The sequence below is a fragment of the Dermacentor albipictus genome, chromosome 1 (assembly GCF_038994185.2).
Source record: "Dermacentor albipictus isolate Rhodes 1998 colony chromosome 1, USDA_Dalb.pri_finalv2, whole genome shotgun sequence".
NCBI lineage: Eukaryota > Metazoa > Arthropoda > Arachnida > Ixodida > Ixodidae > Dermacentor > Dermacentor albipictus.
Window position 1 is genome coordinate 7,857,807 of NC_091821.1, and position 17,758 is coordinate 7,875,564.

Sequence of the window (17,758 nt, forward strand, 5' to 3'; positions counted from 1 at the left end):
CAAATATTTTCTGTTGAGACACTCGTACGTAGGTTTGTTTCATGCACGCACGCTTTTCTCATTTCTCCTGAGAATGGTTTTGCTCCATCACTTCACCCCACCCGATGAAAAACACAGCGCCACAGTACACGAACCCACCCGTCGCTGACAGTAGGCACCAGACTTTGGCAAACTTTTCTCGTCGTAACTTCACTCGGGAGCGAAATAAAAAAAAAAAAAAACATGGAACAAACATGCAGGATGTGTGTTTGCAGCAGTCGTTGCGGGATCCTGTTTTCAGGCAAAGCGTAGCGCAGCGTAAGCGATGCTCGCTGCGATGTTTCTTCGCCGGATCATGGCTAGAATAAACGCACGCGGCACTAATGCTGCATTGTAAGCTCACAGTAATATTTCCGCCATGATGGACCATCACAAACAGTTTGGGAATTCACTGTGACGAGGGGCTGATGCACACAGCTGATGCGACTTGGCCCAGTTCGAAGCGCGGGCAGCCATCTTATCCGTCGGCGGGGTCACCGGCCGTCTGGCTCATGACATCAGTCCAGAGAGCGTGCCCATTGGTGAATGCTCGTGTGCATCCACCTCGGAGAAGTACGGTAAACGCCCCCTTTTTTCTAAAGTTGTACCCGACTATAGAGCTACACGCGAAAATGCCGAGTGTTCTGTATCTGTGCTTTCATTCACGTGTACATCGAAGCGGAGATCATCTCAGCCAGTTAGTGCGGTGACCCAGGGGCGAACATTCGCTATGACAGTGGGAGCTCATGTGACGGCTTCGCCTTAAACATGAAGGCTGTTTTGGCAGCACGTGCTCTAGGTGCCGGACATGACCAGCTTTTGCAATTTTGTGCAATCATCGGCCTGCCAAAACCGCTGCATCCAATACCATTCTATGATATTTCTAAGAAGCTCCATGGTGCTGCAATGGAGGCTGTTAGCCAAAACTTTGAACAGGCACAAAAGCCCACGAAGGATGCCAGCGGCAATATGCTGTCATGTTTGACGGCACTTTGTAAAAAGGGTCCATAAAAGCCACAATGGAGTGGCCATAGCCTTTGTCTCTGGACACAGGTCTCTGCCTGGGCTTTGAGGTCCTTTCAAATTATTGTGTTGCTTGCAGTATCCACAAGGACATGAGTGACGATGATGATATATGGGAAGCCTTTCATCTTCCTGTATGTGGCAGAAATACCGCGTGTTCATCCATGTAATGGAACCTGAAGCAGCAGTGCACATATGGCAGAGGACTTTGTCATATGAGACCCCACTGTGATTCACAAATTTCTTGAGCGATCCACTGTGGCATAATGGGTAATGAACAGGCCGATGAAGCTGCTCAATCTGCTCATGAAGATGGCGTGCAGAAGCCGATCGCGCTGTCAAGAACAGATGCAGCAGCGTAACTTCGAGTGCTTGCATATGTTTCATTACAATCGTTATGGAACACACCTAGTTTCCAGCACACACGTCTACATCGACTGGACCCGTTTCTGCAACTTCAGCCTCCACCTGGACTATCCCACCCCGATACAACAGTACTTTACCGATTGTGGCTTGGCGTCGCATTTATGAAGTTGTTTGCTTTCCGTACTGGGTGGGAGGATAGTGCTGCCTGTGACCACTGCGGTGACAAGGTAATTATCGAACGCATTCTTTGACATTGTCCCCGATACAGCTCACGCAGGCAGTTGCTTGTGACTGCGCTAGCACGTCTTGATGACTGGCCGTTTTCGGAGCAGACAGTCCTGGAACGCTGACCTATACGGTCGTCACACCACAAGACAGTGAACATACTCTTGAAATTTTTACGTTAGAGTGGTCTGTTGGAGTGACTGTAGTTCTCATGGACATTCGTGACCTTCCCTACATTTTTTTTCCGTTAGTTTACTCTTTCTCTCCGCTGTTTCTTCCATCTCTAATTTCCTCTTACCGTTCCCCCAGTGCAGGCTAGCAAACCAGAATCTCATCTAGTTAACTTCCCTTCCTTTCCCATCCTGTTTCTCTCTCTCTCTTGAATGATGGCGACAGCAAGGCCTATACTGCTGTCTGTGGGGCAGAGGTGTATGGCGACACTGTCATCGACAAAGAAGAGTGCACCAATCACGTTGAAAAATGCCTAGGCACTGCTCTGTAAAAAATTACAACACCACTGCCACGAGGTGAAAAGCTAAATGTGACAGCCACAGCCATCCAGAAACTGCAGAGGTATTACCAAATAGGCCTCGCAAATAACAAGGGCAGCATCTGTAGTATATTCGCCGCTATATGGGCCTCCTATTTTCATTGTTGCTCCAGTACTGGTGCCAGCAGCCACAAATTTTGCCCTGTTGAACCACATTCCTGGTGTAAACGTAGGCGTACTGAAGCACTGGGGTAGCCTACACCATGCCACACACCCTTGTTGAAAAAAGCTCAGGGCTTGGCAGTTATGCCTATTTACAAGCGCCTTACTGACGAGAAGCTCCTGGGTCGGTGCCTTCATGGCAAGATGCAGAACGCAGCAGAGTCACTCAACAGTAAAATATGGCTGCTGTGTCCAAAGACAAAATTCGCTTCCCGGACATCTATGGAGGCAGCCACAGCTATTGCCGTACTGAGGTATAATAATAAAGGCCATGCCGGCTTTGATGAAGTCCTACAAGAGATTGGAGTACTTCTCCCAGAAGAGTTGGCCACTCGCAGCGACTGTTGTGATGACATGCGCATAAAGAAAATGAACTTGAAGCGAACTGCATAAGCAAGGGCACACCGTCGGAACACAGTGGAAAGGGCTCGCACCGAGGAGGCCAACTGTAGGAGCCGTGAAGGGCCAAGCTACAGCGCAGGAGCATTCTAGAAACTTTGTCTGCTTTCTGTAAAAGCTGCTCTTCAATGTCACCAAGATTCACGTGGAAACAATTGCATTTTGAAGAATAGAAGGTTTTGAAACTTTTAGACCTCTTTTTCTCGTTTTTGGATTTTTGGATATTTTTGTGTTTTCCGAGAAGCCTTTTGTACATTTAGAATTGGTGCATGCTAATGAAATTTGGCTTACATACATAAGGTATGTAGAATGCAAATGTCTACTGGAAATTGCAATACAGTAAAAGCTCGTTAATTCGAACCCCAAGGGGAAGACGCTTCAGTTCGAATTAACGAAAGTTCGAACTAACGAAAGTGAAGGAGGGCAACAGTACACTGCGATTTGGAAGCAGTAGGGCATGTCAGAAATTTGGCGCGTCAGAAAGTGATGGCGTGTGCCGCGGGCACACGCCATCTTCAAGTCGAAGCTCTGGGTCCGACTGTGCCACACCACCGATGTCCACCGAAACGAACGTTAGCCGAGGCTTAACACCTTCACAATGAATCGCGACGGCCGATACCTCCTAAGCTGAAAACAGAGGTGCACAACCGATGAAGACTGCCGAGACAAAGACGCCGAACATGTGAAGGTGGCGAAGGCCCTCATTCCTTGGTTCTTGATTGCAAGTGCAGCTGCGACGTACTTGATTCGCTGTGTTTTGGAGCTTGCCGTGCCATCTCCACACAACATTAGTAGCTGTACAAGATTTGCAAAGCCTCCGAGATTCGCAATGGGCAAGAAGTCTCGGAGGTTACGTAGAACGGAGAGGCGGCAGCCGCCGCTGCCTTCTGGCTGACCCCGCGTCGGTTAGATTTTTTTCCGATTTTGCCTTCTCTCGCCGTTCTCTCCGTTTCGGAGGCAATACAGCCTTGTGTGTAGGCATAGGCGCGCTTCTCTGGCCGTGTGTCAGGCGGGCGTAGTTCGAATTATCCGTGAGGGAACCTTCTCGCGTTCGAATTAACGGACTTTTTTATACATAGACTTCTGTGGAGCTTGGCCGGACTAAATCATACAGTTCGAATTATCCATAAATTCGAATTATTGAAGTTCGAATTAACGAGCTTTCACTGTATCGCTTGTCAATAGTTACAATAGTACAAAGCTATGTTTCAGCAAACTGAAAAAAACAATGGTTGAAGTGCCATAATTTGTTTGTCCCGCTTCCAATAAGTGTACATGTTTTTTAACTAGATTGGCACTCTGCGATCTACAAAGAGCTAAATAAGCTACAGCACAATACGTTTTGTGAAAGTTTAATGCATAAAAAAGTGCCTGTAAAGATCGCTATAATTTGTCATTGAGTATAATATAACTCGAGTACTATAGCAGCCACACAAAAATTAATTGCATATTTGAAACATGCATAAAAATCTGTCTAGTTGGCTGAATATTCAAGTCTCTTGTATAAATAATAATTAAAAAAAAGTTGTTTCGAGAAGCCTCTTTCTTTACTTTAAATGCAAATATACGCGTTTGTGCACGAAACACGTCGACGCCTGGGATATCATCACTGCCTGCAATTTTGATATGAATTGTGCCGTTGTGTCCCACGGAGCACCTCAGTTTCCTTTTCTTTGGAATTAAACGAAGTCATTATTATGGAAGCAGCCCTTGCAATGATGACTTCATTTTTTTTATCTCCTGATAACATACTGCTCATGGTTTAACAGAAAGTGAACAGCTGTTTTGCTGAACAACCTGGCGCTATGCACAACCGAGAGCTTACTTACGAGTGGGTGGGGGTGCAACAGTGCAGATTTTTGCCTCTGTTTACAAGTGGCACCACTGCCACTTGGTTGCGAATGTGCAATGTTTAATTTCAGATAACTATTTAATAAGCGGAACCTATCGAAGCGTTCAGACGAACGGTGCTGAGAAAGAAATCTGGACTGAGACCGCCCGGCCATGGCAGCCGGATTTCGATGGGCACAAAATGCAAACGCACCCGTTCATTTAGATTTACGTTAAAGGACCCTAGGTGGTCAAAGTTAATCCGGAGTCCCCCACTACAGTGTGCCTCATAATCATGTCGTCTTGTCATGTCATGTGTCTTGTCATGTCGTCTTGTCATGTCATGTCAGCTTGCCATAGACCATGGCAAGCTGCATGCTTTGAGCAGCAATTTTTTTTTTTTTACCGGGCACTCATTTCATGGCAGAAGATGCACTCGGGCAGTTGTTGACGACTGTGAAATGTTGAAAGCAGTTATGGGGAAGCAAAGTGGTGGTCCCGGCAGTTTACAAAGCTAGAATACCGACATTGCCCCACACACAACCACGGCGGTAGCAGCATTCGCATGCCCTCTTATTGCATAGTTACACCTCTAGCGGCAGGCGCTGGCTTCATATGAAACTGTGGCGGCAGTTTCTTCACCAGAAAAAAAACATGGAAGGACTCTACACACGGGAACAATCTCCCATGATCGTTCCCGTCTGTAGACACAAAATCATGAAGATAGTACAATACCGGGCCGACCCGCGGTGGAGGTGAAGAAAGTACTAACAACTCCACAAACGTCGGCCGATCCTGAGGATAGTGCAATACTGGGCTGACCTGTGGTGGAGCTGCAGTTCGCTATTAAGGAGCCCACATACACAGCTTCACTGATCATCCTTCTTCACAGAGTGGAAGGGCACCGAGTTTTTTTCTAGTGAAATGCCTGTTGAATGGACATTTTTTTATTTTGGGGGGGACAGTGTCCATTAGATGGCAATACATTTTTGTATATAACAATTTTTGTTGCATATTTTTCTTAGTAGATACAAGCATCTTTACAAACTTTGCTCTATTTTATCCCACAATCTTGACTCTGGCAATTCATGTCTTTTTTATTACATACATCTCATCAATCAAACTTTTATGCTTCAAAAGTGCACTCATTCTGCTTTTTGTTGATGTATTACCTAAAATATTAAGTGCAGTAGTTCCTTGAGAATAAAAAATCTGGCGTAACCTACAAAAAGAAAACCCATTTTCCCTATGGTAGGGAAAGAGTCAAACACTTGTTAACTCAAACTCTGATGTCTCGATATCAGTCAAGTAAAATTTTTTTTCTGGCTCGGTGTCAACTCTATGTATATTTCACCTCTTATCCCGAAATGCTTTTGCACTTTGCTCCCGGTATCTCAAAATCTTGACTGCGAAAATGTAGAGAAAAAGTCGGCACATAAAGGTTTCCGTACTTTGTGCACAGCTGCAATATCGCCAAAAAGTGACAGGATCGCAAGTTTGTTGCGAATTCCGATTCATTCTACGCCACTCTTATCTACTGTTCACGTCCAGCTACGATTTCATTGATGATTTGGGCGGATTGTTCCTCTGACCCCTGACAAAGCGAAATGAGCACAAGATGGCACTCGTGACCTCGACAACCTGCATGCTCGCATGTGCACGGAGTGTTGTTGGCTTGCTCATTTGTTGTGCTCTGTGTGGATCAGTGTGCTAGGCCATGCTGTGCCAAAAGTTTGGTATGCTATAGGTATTTTCTTTATTAACAAATTTAGGGTAGCAATATTGTAACAATGCCTTCTTTGATCCCGTTTCTAATTACACTTAATAGTAGTTATGATGATGCTCCACCTGCGTTACCAGTACAGGATAAACCAGCCAAAAACGGTGGAAGAAAGAGCGGCACGTAATCAAGCGGAAGGCATGACTACAAAATCTCGGCCCTGGGACAGTAATGCCGGTTGATTACTTTTTTGGGATGCAAGCATTTTCGCTATACAGTCTATGCTTGTTTAACGGACCCGCACACAACAAACTTTTGGATACAAAATAACAGACCATATTTCAGCCTTAGTTTGTTCTACCTATTTTATTAATGCAACGAAGCTCGTGTTTAACGGATTGTGCCACAGTGGACTATCAGCTACAGTGGACGAAATTAGTGGCAGTTTTTGTCAAAATTGGGCGCATAAAACATACTTTTGCCGTGTTGACACAGGCTATCAACTGACTTGCGAGGGTCAGCCGACGATCGCGGCTCAATATCGCACATGCAAGGAAGAAAGGCGGGGCGGAAACGCACTGTCTTCTTTTGCGCGTGAGGCGAGAGAGAGCGAGGGCTGGTTAGACTTAGGCGGCTGCTGCTTACGGTATGGCCGCCATACCTTGAAAGCAATCTGCGATGTGCACGAAGTGCACGCCCACGTGGGCGCTATATCTTGAAAGCGATCTGCGATGTGGACAAATTGCACGCCTGTGCGGGCACCGTACCTTAAAGTGATCTGAACAAAGTGCATGCCCGCGCGGCCATCATCTTCAAAGTGATCTGCGATGTGGACAAAGTGTGCTCAGTGCCGGTAGCTTCGTATGTGCTGTGCTTTCGCCATTTAGTTCGCATTGAAGTGAGAGACAGCACGAAGGTCAATTTGCTTGCTGCTGCTGCCGCGCTTATCTTGCCTAATTTGCTGTCGGAATCGATGCTTTGCCTTTCGGGCGAAACTGCGACTTTTTTTGTTGTTTCTTACTTTGGAAGTTCGTCACTCACTCTTTGTAATAAAGTTCTTAGACATCGTGACAAAAGCTTCGGAAGTGAAGCATTTCGTATATTACAGACTTCGGATACAGCAAACTTTTTTTCTTGAGTTATCAGGGTCCATTGTAATGAGAGTCGACTGTATTTTGTGTGGCTAGGCTTTAGATATGTCAACGCCTACATGCAACAGTGTTTTCTACGATCTGTGCAAGAATCGCTGTTGCCCGTAGATGGCCGACATGTCGGGTGCCAAATTGTACAATGTCTTACAAAAGTGATCTGTCAAAAATACTGTACCTGCTATATTTCGCTTTTGTGAGAAATTTTGTGACTGCTGGTGCCTACTTTGAAAGGCTCTATATGGTCTTCGTGCGGCCAGGGCCTTCTGCTTTTATGAATTCGCTTATCTCGAAATTTCACCGGGTTTTTACAACTTTGAGTTAACAGGGTTTTGCTGCATTTTGATCACTTAGTCTTCTTTAACGTGTACCCAATGCACCTTATGTGGGTGGTTTTGCATTTCCCCGCCATCGAAATTCAGCCATTGTGCCCAGGATTCGATCCCATGCCCTCTGGCTGAGCAATGCAGTGCCAAAGCCATTACACTACAATATTTACTTTGCTGGCAGCAGGGTAATTTCCAAGTTATTTATTAGCTCAACTGGTCTATGCTGCTTTTCAGGGGTACATTTTATACATGTATTACTTCTGTTGCTTCAATACTAGTAATTCTTGTTAATCAAACAATGTGTCCATCTTTTTTTGATAACACTTGTTTCAGTGGCCTGCTAACTATGTATGACAGCTTATGCTACCACAGTATTGCATGTTCCCTTGAATCAAAGGCATTGCATGAAACCACATATTCTTGAATAAGATTTGTTCATTATCTCCTATGATCTGAATGCTGAACCATTATCTGTGTGAACATAGGCAAAACTGATTTTGTCTATGTGTTAACCTATTGCATGAGTGAAAAGAAATTATTGGCTTTACTTTTTCAGGTGCCCTGCAAGCTCTCACCCAAGCAACACAATCCAACGGTCTTCTCTCAGCAGACTCGGTGCATCGAAGTACCATTAGAAGGTCCAATAAACAGTGCTTGGGAGATGTGTGACATGCATTGGCTTGAACAAGAGGACTTCAGGATTAATGAAAGCTGAAGTGGGTGTACAGAAAAACCTATGTAAAGTATACTTCTCTTTCATTAACAAGTGCAAGTCATTACTTCGCCTGACGTTTTCCACCTCAATATTACACTTTACTTTAGATTTGTGAACAAACCATTACAGCAACACAACACTGCAGTAAGATCAGTACAAGTGATCAGACAGGTAGTACACTTGCAAGAATTACATTCACATACTTGTACTAAATATGAAAATGCGGTACCAATCACTTTCAGGGTGCATTTTCCCATAAGTCATACATGGTGAATGTGCTCATAGGTCATACAAAACTTGTTCATGATGTGTCATCGGTGTTGGTAGTGCTAATCAATTTATGCGGAAAATTGTGTTCATCTTTGTATCAAGCAATGTACCAGGCAAACCTATATGTGACAGTGGCATACTTGGAGCAAACATAATGCAGACCTACTTGTCTTAATGCTGATTGCAAATACACAAGTGTACCAAATAGGTTTAAAGAGTAAATTATATTAAGCGACATAAAACCATTCTGAAATAACCTGGTTTGAATGGGGCAATAAAGAAATTTAGACAGGGGTAAACAGGACAGGCATAAACAGAATCAAGCAGGACTGTATTAAACAGGGCAGGACTGAACAGAAATAGACGGGATCAAATGGGTCTAGACTAAATGGGTTCAAATGGGACTGAGCTAAACGGGTTCAAATGGAAACAAACTGGACCTGGTATGAACGGGTCCCGTTGTGTAATCCTATTTGATGAGACCTGTTTGAAAACAAATAAATTTTATTAATAGGGTAAATATGACTTTTGCAGTAAATTATGCATGCAGGCAATCCAGAGATTATGAATGTGTTTTGTGAACAAAGCTGAATTTATCCCGCTGCCCTGCAAGAATGGTGAACTCAGCCGATATCAAATCTAGTGAAACGTGTGCGAGGGAGGGAGGACACAATGTTAAATGTTCTGGCAAAGTAACGTGTGTTGATGAATTGACGACTTTTTCAAGGTTCCGAACAAGTGCTCCAAAGCTTTGCACGCAGGCAAGGTTTCAAACATACAGCTTGTTAAAGTATGAGATGTAACTTCAAGAAACTGAAACATTTATTGCAACTGCTCGGAAAGAATTGTATTGTAATTCTTCAAAGTCGCACACATCTGCTGTCTTTTTTTGTTTTTCTTACGAATATTGTAAGTCATTTATGTTGATTGTACTTGGTTGTGTATAACCTCAACAGTACTATCACCTTAACTACCAATACATTTCTGCTATAGACTTAAACAGCAAGTACAATTCTTTATATATAATTATTGAATTTATTTGTAGCCAGTGTGCATATATTCTGTGCACTGTACTGCTCCTACTGGGTGGGGTGAGGGATTTCTGTCGGGCACTGATTGCCTTTTATTCCTGCATCACTTTGAGATTTTATATAGCTTCAAGAAACAAATACACATTCGGATACCTCTTTGGGCCCCCATGGTTCCCCATGTGCGCTTGATAGATATCAGTATGATAATTATAAAATAACTGACAGATGTATTTCCAGGCTCTTTCACTTATTGTAATAGTAATTTTCAATCTGTGTGTGTGTGTGTGTGTGTGTGTGTGTGTGTGTGTGTGTGTGTGTGTGTGTGTGTGTGTGTGTGTGTGTGTGTGTGTGTGTGTGTGTAGAGAGAGAGAGAGGGTCGGTCATCAGCTCCTTTGCAGTTTGCCCCCACCACTGAAGAAATAGTAGTACGCCTCTAGGTATGCTTGACTGTAAGGTATGGCAGACTGTATAGTATACTTGTGCTAGCTTTAGTGGCCTCCTTTCTACAACTGCAGTAGGATATAATTACCTGCTGTGGCCATTGTAGTGGCCTGCTTTCTTTCTGCATGGTATAGTTATTTATGGCAACTGTAGTGTCTGTTTTCTCTTTGCACTAAATGTTACAGCAACTGTATGTGGTCTATATTGCCATGTGGTAGTGACTCTCAAGAACACAGTAGCAAAACTGTGAATGGCAGAACTAACTGTTTATTGGGCGAACCTGTGCCCAGTAAAGCAGGCTACACTGAGCACAATGATAGCGATGAACACAGTCGACAATCGTCGAAAATCTGACTTGCCGGTGAAGCGCGTTGGCTTTTTACATGAGTCATCGAAGGTTCTAGACTAATTGCTGGTACTTGCGTGTCTTCCAGAAAGTACAACACAATTCACATTGTGCATACAATCAGATTACACAAGCTTTAGTGACAACAGACAACGCATAGAACCATCGATAACATTCCAGTAAGTTCCAATTCTGTAGGCGCGTTTTGCGCCGAATGATAAGTTTTAAGTTGTTAGTGAAATTGAGTCCCTGAAGAAAAAATAAATAAGTACATGTGTCAATTCCCCTGCATTGTCCTGATGCTACAAATACGAAAGCAAAAACAAAACCATGCATATTAAAGAAAGAACAACAAAGAAACAAAGTAAGTTCATCAGCGGGCACAGAAAAGCTCAAGACACCACGTGGACGACTTAAGGTCATGCGCAGTGCCGCTGTGATTGCGAAATGCCATCTGGCACGACCTCATAGTCCAGTGTGCCAAAATGTCAGTTGATCTTGTATGGTCCGAAATAGCATCGTAACAGGTTCTCAGTAAGTGCTTGTCGGCATATCAGAGTCCAGATCCAAACACAGTCGCTGGGCTGGTAATCCACCTTGCCTCGGTGAAGAGTGTAGTACCGGCTGTCAATTCTCTGCTGGTTCATGATACCCATGCGGGCGAGCTGTCGGACTTCTTTGGCGCACTGGAGATGAGCACCGACGTCGAGAGTCATTGCGTTCCTCCCGTACACCAGCTTGAACGCCGTGATTTTTGTTGTTTCTTGCACTGCCATGTTATAAACAAAAGTTACGTACAGCAGGACGACATCCCACATCTTATGCTTGACGTCGCCATACGTTGCAAGCATATTGGCAAGGGTCTTCATCAGCTGCTTTGTAAGACAATTCGTCTGTAGGTGGTAGGCAGTTGCTCTCCTGTGGCTTGTCTGGCTGCATTGCAAAATGGCTTGGATAAGCTCTGCAGTAAAGGCCGTTCCTCTGTCGGTGATGAGGATTTCTGGGGCACCATGTTGCTGCAGGATGTTTTCGAGGAAGAATTTAGAAACTTCGGCCGCACTACCTTCAGGCAAAGCTTTCATTTCGGCATAGCTGGTAAGGTAGTCGGTAGCCACGATGATCCATTTATTTCCAGATGTTGTCGTTTGAAGGTCCCAACAAATCCATCTCAATCTGCTGAAATGGTTGCAAGGAGGCTCAATTGGTTGTAGTAATTCCACTGGCTTTGTAGGTGGTGCCTTGCATCGCTGACCGTCTCAGCGTGTCTTGACATAATGGGCAACGTTGGTGGTCAGTAATACCTTTCCTGTGTCCTTCATAGCATCTGGGAGAATCCGGAGTGCCAGGCAGTCGGATCGTCATGTAGGGCATGCAGTACTTCTGGACGCAGTACTGAGGGAACAACAAGAAGGTAGTTGGTGCCAACTGGTGAGAAGTTTATTACTCAGATCTTGTTTTGAAGCAAAAACGAAGACAATCGTCGCCTAAATGCCCTAGGGACAATGTCAGTGTTGCCTTCCAAATACTCGACGAGGCTCTTTAGCATCAGGTCTGCTCTTTGCTGTTAAGTGAAGTTTTCCACACCTATTGTTCCTAGGAAGGCGTCGTCATCCTCCTCGTCTTGCAGTGGCGGGTCAATGGGGGCTTGTGATAGGCAGTCGGCATTAGAGTGCTTCCGTACCAATTTTTAGTTGATGGTGACGTCAAATTCCTGGAGCCTCAGACTCCATCGTGCGAGGCATTCTGAAGGGTCCTTTAAATTTGCCAGCCAACACAAGGCATGGTGGTCGCTTATGACATTGAAGGGCTTGCCATATAGGTAAGGGCAGAATTGCGTGGTAGCCCAAATGATTGCAAGGCATTCTTTTTCCATAGAAGAATCGGCTTCTACTTTCGACAGCAACTGACTAACGTAAGCAATGACCTCTTCAAATCTGTCTTTCCTTTGGACTAGGATAGCGCCGAGGCCTAGGCTACTTACGTTGGTGTGGATTTCGGTGTTGGCGTCTTCGTCGCAGTGGGTGAGCACTGGTAGTTACTGCAGCCACTGTTTAAAGGAACATGAATAGAGATAACCCTGCTGATGGAAAGACTGCTTATCATAGTGGCTAAAACGAGCCATGGTTTTCTCATTAAACATGTACTTATATTTTTAATTCTTCACTAAAAGTCATGAAAGATGACCATTGGTGCCCCATGCGGCAAAAACATGAAGCTGCACAAGAAGCCCATCACATGACTTTCTATTAATGTATGCAGTTCCTGGCCTTTTTGTTAGTATTGAAATGCAGTACACTTTTTCCTGTTAAAGATTTTTCTAACTTACAATGTGCAGATAGGCCTTTGTTTGTTGCGAGTTGAAAAGGGGCGCTGCCTTCGTTTTCAGTAAGTTCGTTTGGCTCGTCTATCAACAGAATGATGATGGGGGTACTGTGTACTAGAATAAGGCAGTGAAGCAACTGTCATAGGCTGTGCCTTGACAGAGCTGTCACGGTAGGCGGCGACTGTAGCAGCGGCGTTGCTGTTGCTGACTACACTATGCCTCTTGAAAACACGTGAGATTTGGCGTAGGCAAGCTGTTTCGGCTGCGTGTTCCTTTATTTTGTGCGTGTTTTGCAAAACAGCTTGTCTATAAATGGTGACACCTTGCTTCAGCAATGGGTAAGCAAATGCTTACCCATGTAAACAACTTTGAAAGAATGAGTGGGTTATGCTTTTCAGCCTCTGGACAGTGTCCTCTGTTAGCATTCATTCTTTATCGGATGCGACTGGAGAGAAGCTGTGGCAGCATAGAAGCTACTGCCAAATTTTTCTCAAGAATGAAGTTGCTGATTGCTCTGAAGATGTCTAGGTTTACAGCTGAAGCTCTGACGTCCAATTCTAACAGTGTACAAAAGATCCAAGATATGCTTGAATTTCTGAACACATGGGAGCATCACACTGACAAGGCATTTTCTCAGTGACTCAAGAGCAGAAGGATTAAGGGTAAGACTGACAAGTATGCTCGAGCTTCTTGACTACTAGTACAAAAAGGTCGGATTCAAATATTTGGTAACTTCAAGGGTTAGCCAGGATAAAGATGAGAACTTTTTTGCTATATAGTGAGACTTTCGTTGGGCTGCAACAGTCATCCAATGCTGCATCAGTTTTTACTGTCTGTTCATTGTCTTTTTTAGAACTTGGCACAAAGCGTCACAGGCAGCAATGTAAAGGATGATGTGGTCAACCCTCTTCTTGAGGCAACGGACAGAGAAAAGGTACCACTAAGGGAAAGTTTTTGGAGACAGTGAAGTTGTATACAGAGGAAAATACAGAGGTTCTGACCACACCTTTGCCAGCAGAAACTGATGAATTAACACCTGTATCGTGAAGAGAAGCAAGTCAAAATTATATTACATTTCAGGCTATGTAGTAGCAAAAAAAGTGCATGCTGCTGACCAAATGTCCCAATTGCATTGGCCGCCTCTTGCTCTCAACTGCGCAAGGGCGCTTGTTGGCTGCTTCTGCATTTGTGCAGTTCAAAGATCAGGGTGACTCGTTGAACCCTTTAGTTGAATTTTCACATTCATTACACACCTAGAGGATATTTTTAGAAGTTGTTTCTCTACTAATAAGGTAAGGTACACAGTAAGAGTAAGGATATCTTGGAGATGATTCATACCTGTGCAACACTGGCACAGAAAATGGCATTAACTTCCTAATGCCTTAAGATTTATAGTCATCTGCATGGTTGCCACACATGTAAATCTGATGGCATTCGCCTTCATTCCATTCCTCACTGAAGGCGTTCACCCGAACTTATTCAACTGGGAAATGCATACTCTCGACGCCATAGCTTGCTCAGTGCGGTTTACTTCAATTATTTCAAACAGCATCCTACTTAGCTGGTAACAACTATTTCAGGTGTTTAAGCCATACAGCACACACAAATGCATCAGGCTTTATATAATGCGAAAAAAAAAAATTGGAGGTGATGCTGCTGCAAGTGCAGTTGTGTTAAAAGGTAGGCAGCAAGCATACATGAACGATTTCATTGCCATCGTGCTTCGTCAGTTGCAACGTTGTAAAGCTAGTGGCACCATAGTATGCTTATTTCTACATTTCAGTATCCTTTAAGGCGGCTTAAAGTTGTAAATACATGTTTACCTTTTTATTATTGCCTTAAAATTGCTCACTTCAGAAGACACCATTATCGACATCATCAGGTCAAATGTTATTAAATTTGGATCTGTAACAGCTCTGCTGAAAAAAATTATATTCAGGTGCTTAAGGCCTTTACTACTGAATGCCATTTTCTGTGCCTATGTCACATGGGTATCATTCTGCTATGCCCTTAATTATATTTTTTGCAAAGCACATACAGAATGCTTGACACCCTGTGTTATTGGCTCTTATGTCACAACCAGGCCCCACTTTTTTTATAAGAGGGCTGAACAAGGCCAACACCTCCAAGCGGTAGTTATCTAAGCACTTGAAGTTAAGCAGGCTGAATGGAACGCATGTTAAACCATTAATTTGACTGGCATACCAGCATCCCTGAGTGATATAGCTGCAGCTTAACATTTGCATTGTGTGTACGTCACAGTTGTTTATCTGTATGGTGAATTTCTTTAAATCATTCAGTGGGTTTTGCTTTTCATATATTTATACTTATTTAACCATGGCATTGCATGCAACATGTTCACTTCGGTTGTGCATTTCTGTGTTATATTCTTGATTTTGTCATGCCATGGAAAACTTTTAATGTGGCTCTCATATTATTTTATACTTGTGTATTTAACTTCTGTGCACTGTCTTGATCTGGAGCATTTTGTTGTGCATTTTAATAGTATGTGAATTCTTGGCATCCTCATACCATGGAAGTGTGCAATAAAAGTTCGAAGGTAATGATTATCTGTCAGTGTTTTTTTTTTTTTGCATCTTATCCGTTCATTGTGCAAATTTTTAATGGCATGCCAATAAGCATTAACTGCTGTAGTGCACACAGCATGCACCGCCCTTTCCAATCGGTGCAAGCAAGCATCAGTGCATTGCGGTTCTGACTAAGATAGAGAAAGGGTAAATAGTTGCCGATCACAGCACTGCCGCTACTGTCGCTGCTGCAATAGTTGCACAAGGAGCATTGTCGTTCCACTGCCCTATTCTAGTAGACTAACGGGGGCCAGCCACCCATAATGTGAGCATGTACTTCGGGAAAAACGTGGTACAAATATAAGAAAGGTCTGCAGAGCAATGCGAACTTGTTATACCAGCTTTTTATTTTCAAAAGTAGTTGAAAAGGTAAAAAATGGCTGTGGCATAGCTAAGGTTAAGCCCAGGATGCGAAGCATACTAGCCTTTATTTTAGTTGTTGAACCACTGTTTAGCCTGGTGAACTGCTGTTGCTTGGTTATATTTGGCTCGGCTAGACGAAGAAGCAACTCATGCGTTACTCTGCTTCGCCTTCAAGAGTGGAACGCGACAGCGTTCCCGTCGACCCGCCAAGGGGTGGAAGACAATGCGCTACGGCGCAGCGACTACGCGCCCCGCATTGGACGCGGTGAGCCTCGAGCAACGCAGCGTTCGGCGCGGCAACGAAATGTGCGCCTGAGCAAGCGACGCACGCCTGAGCCTTATAAACAGCTCGTTTCTAAGGCAACACCGCATTCACTAGAGGCGCTTTTGTACCGCTTTGAAGCATCGTACTCGTGGCTCAGTGGTAGCGTCTCCGTCTCACACTCCGGAGACCCTGGTTCGATTCCCACCCAGCCCATCTTGCAAGAGTTGAGCCAAAGCCACCTAGAAAATCAGTCTCTGTAGCACGCCGCAACCTTCGCTTCTCATTCCAACGAGCAGCTCTGTCTCCAGGAGGCATCTCACCTCGTGAGTGTCTAGCAGAGGCAAGCGCAGCTGCTTATATACTGCCGCGACGCCGCGAGCTACGGCGCGAGTTGGAGCCCCGTTTCTCCTCCGTCGTGACGTCACGGTGTCACGTGGTATTGAAGGCGACACCGCCGCGCCTGAGGAGCTGGGTTGAGCTCTCGTAATATGCTTCGCATAAAATGCAGCTGGTTAACCACAGTTACACTCACTCCTGTGAAAGTAGAACGATGGACGGCTTTCACAATTGGTGAGGAGGGCTATCGACATCGCTCTCACTTCTCAGTGTTGCTTCTCAGTGTTGCTCGAGGTCGGACTCTTACTTCTTTAGAGGCTTCTGAGATCGACAAATTCTTCCTACAAAATATCCATGCGCTTTTGCAAGTAACTGCTGCAGGTTTAAACACTACCGTGGGTGAGCTTTGCATTGTGCCATAAAAAGCTAGTTCCTTAAAAATCAATTCCCAGCTCCTTTAAGCTCTTGGGAAGTTCCGGATTGTGGTGCTTACCCCTTGAAATCAACGCCTGACTTTGTGAGGGAGGTTAATGGCTTGGCGATGCATGAAAATCTCTTGGTGAAGCGTCTGTAATAGGCACACAAACCAAGGAATTTGTGTACTCGCTTCTTTTTGGTTGGCTGTGGGAAGTTAGCGGTGGCCCATGTCTTCTGCGGTTTCAGAGCGGACTCCAGATTTGCTGAATGACATGGCCCAAGAACAGGAGCTCATCATCAGCTAAGCGGCACTTTTCTGGCTTCAAAGTGAGCACTGATGACTTCATGGCCTCTAGTACTGTCAAGCCGCCTAAGGTGACCGTTGAAATTCTTGGTGAAGACGGCTACGTTATCTAAGTAGACGAGACAGGCCTGCTACGTCAACCCTGCCACACAGTGTCTATCATGTGCTGGAACGTTGCAGGTGCCGAGCACAGTCCGAATGGCATGACCTTGAACTTATAAAAGGCCGTCTAGCATAATGAAGGCTGTCTTTTTGCGATTCCTCTTGTCAACTTCTTTTTGCCAGTAACCAGTCTTGGGATCCATCGACGAGAAGTATTTAGCATTGCAGAGCCGACCCAATGCGTCGTCTATCTGTCGGAGGGGGTATAGTCCTTCTTCGGGATCTTGTTTAGTCGATAACGCAGAAACGTGGGGTTCTGTCGTTTTTCTTCACCAAGATTACAGGAGATGCCCATGGGCATTTCGACGGCTGGATGATGTCATCGTGCAACGTTTCATCAATTTGTTGCCTTATAGTTTCACAGAGTGGTCAAGTGCACTCTTCAGTTATTACCGAAGAGTTCACTGGTGTTTGTCCTGGTGAGTGC

The 17,758-nt window shown here is 44.6% G+C and overlaps 1 long non-coding RNA gene and 1 pseudogene across 2 annotated transcripts in view; both read left to right on the forward strand.

Moving 5' to 3' along the window:
• Positions 1-15,386, forward strand: part of LOC135897360 (uncharacterized) — a 56,422-nt gene extending 41,036 nt beyond the window's left edge. For both annotated transcript variants that reach the window (XR_010563025.2, XR_010563024.2), the window contains one exon: positions 8,327-15,386. This is a non-coding gene — a long non-coding RNA (uncharacterized lncRNA). The remainder of the gene's footprint in view (positions 1-8,326) is intronic.
• LOC135897363 (uncharacterized) lies at positions 1,134-2,836 on the forward strand (annotated as a pseudogene).
• Positions 15,387-17,758: the final 2,372 nt, after the last annotated feature.